This window comes from Orycteropus afer, unplaced genomic scaffold (assembly GCF_000298275.1).
Source record: "Orycteropus afer afer isolate SDZICR_OR568_19922 unplaced genomic scaffold, OryAfe1.0 scaffold00176, whole genome shotgun sequence".
Classification (NCBI taxonomy): Eukaryota; Metazoa; Chordata; class Mammalia; order Tubulidentata; family Orycteropodidae; genus Orycteropus; species Orycteropus afer.
Window position 1 is genome coordinate 4790172 of NW_006921763.1, and position 2724 is coordinate 4792895.

Genomic DNA, 2724 nt, shown 5'->3' on the forward strand with positions numbered 1-2724 from the left:
AATTGTCTTCAACTTCAACTTGAACTTGCAAATGAAAGTTTGATGGTCTGCTCCACAATCAACTCCTGGCCCTGTTTTGGCTAAAGATACTGAGCTTTTCTATTGCCTCTTGTCACAGATGTAGTCAGTCTGATTCCTGCGTACTCCCTCTGGCAAAGTCCATGTGTACAGCTGCCATTCGTGTTGCTGAAAAATGTATTTGCAATGAGTAAGTCATTGGTCTTGCAAAATTCTGTCATGCTATCCCCAGCATTATTTCTGTCACCAAGGCCAAATTTTCTGACTACCGATTATTTTTGTTTGTTTCCAACTTTTACATTCTAGTCACCAGTGATAGTGAACACATCTTGATTGCACGTTTGGTGAATTTCAGACTGCAGAAGTTGATAAAAATCTTCAGTTTCTTCATCTTTGGCTTTGGTGGTTGGTGGGTAAATTTGAATAGTAGTAGTATTAACGGGTCTTCCTTGTAGGCGTATGGGTATTATCCTATCACTGACAGCATTGTACTTCAGGACAGATCTTGAAACATCCTTTGTGATGATGAATGCCATGCCATTCCTCTTCAAAATGTCATTTCCAACATAGTAGGTCGTATGGTTGAATGGCCAAAACCAGTCCATTTCAGCTCACTAATGTGTAGGATATCAATCTTTATGCGTTTCATTTCATTTTTGACAATTTCTAATTTTCCTAGATTCATACTTGGTACATTCCATGTTCAGATTATTATTGGTGTTTACAGCTATTTCTCCTCCTTTTGAGTCATGCCACATCAGCAAATGGAGGTCTTGAAAGCTTTACTTAAATGGGACTACTTACTGTAATATTTTTAGTATATATTGGTCTGCTCACCTACTTGCTTGAAATATTTCTCTGACTTGAAACTGTATGACTAAAATGTTTTCATGGCTTTAGTTTTGGTTACAGATAACTTAAGTGATGAAAAAAAAAAAAGAAATACAAGATTTTGTTTTGCTATGAATAATGTGGTGGTGATTTTTCTTTCCAGAAACGAAACCCTGAAGTTCGACATGTAGATTTGGAGATACTGTAAATTCATTGGAGTCAATCACCTTGTTGGAGCACTGGAAACAAGTTTGTCAAGTCACTCTACAAAGCCACAATGATGTCAGCCCCTTTTCTGCTCTCCCACATGAAGGAGTCAGTGCCATTCAGAAGCCATTCTTTCAAGATGGAAGAAATACAAGGGCAATTCAGCAGGCCATGGAACTAAAACTACTTACTTTTGGGAGACACACTACAAGTTGAATCAATTTGGAAATCATGTGTTTATATTTCCATAGGGAACATTTTAGTTGCTTGAATTGTTCATAATTTCTCATTTTAGCCTCAGGTTGTATTGTACCTTGCAATCATGTTTCCTTTATTTACATTGTTAAAATAAGCAGCATCTATAGAATTATGATTTTGAATTTTGCTGCCACTGAAGACTTTCCTCCATCAAAATCCACCAATCTTGAGTACTCTGGCTAGGTATAGATGCGGGTTTTTAAACAGTCACTCCGTTGCAAAGTCTGTATCATAGAGTATGGCCAGTGTTTCTACATACCTGAGCGCTAAGAGGAACACTCGTGAAACCTTGATATCCATACATGTTCATTCCAGAAATGGCTTAGTTACTGAATTGAATGAAGAAGTTTCAGTTTACTCTTTTAAGGTCATAGTAGTTGCCATTTTGTAATGTTTCTTTTTATGTTTTTTCTCCATTTATTTTAATTTTTTTAATATTAGGAATTATAAAATAGCCCTAGATATTTCCATGGGCCAGTGTGAAGGCTGGTTTTTATTTTCTGTTTTTGTGTTTTAACTGGCTTCAGTTCCATAATATGTATCTACTAGGAGTGCATTTGTAAGCATTTTAATATTCTATAAAATGGAGTAGAAGTATTTATTATTTTACAAACAGAACAGCATTTTATTTTTAATTTATTTAAAGAGAGGCACTACTTATATAAATCTGAACTGTGGGATATTTCTTACTTTGAGATGACCCCCAAGAGACAAATGAGTCTTTTATACTGAAACTTGTGGTCATGATTTTGTATGATATCATAGTCAGTAATAGTATGTCTGTAACATGCGTTTCTTGCATTTACAAAATGGTCATTTACCATAATCTGTTGACTGTAAAATACTTAAGTAAGTAGCTTTCTAATAACCATAAGGTATCAAGGCAAAAAAATACTCAGTGCGGTAATTGAAAATTTAGTGGAAAACTACAGCTGTGTCCCAATTCACCGAAACAACTCATTCACACTTGAAATGTTCAGATGGCAGGAGCATAGTTCATGGAAGAGTGGTGGCTGGATGATATCTTCACTGGGTGAATGTGTGCTTGACAGGAGAACCTCCCTACCTGTATGAGTTCAATGTCTTAAAACTATTTAGATGGAAGTTTTATGAATGACAACTTGTAATGCTGGAAACAAAAAATAAACATTTGATTAAAGGGTTTGTAATGGCAATTTTTGATTCAGAAATGTCATTTACCAGAAGATTGTGAAAATTTACATTGGTGTACTTTTTTTTTTCCTTCTATTTTAACCATTACACAACATTCTACAAATTGCACATTTTAAATTCAGCAACATTCTAGTTTTATTTATTTATTTTTGTCATTACAAAACTGTACTTTATTAACAAATTATTACCATGCTTCAGTCATTTTGAAATTGGTGTCTTGCAGAGCTTACCCATAAA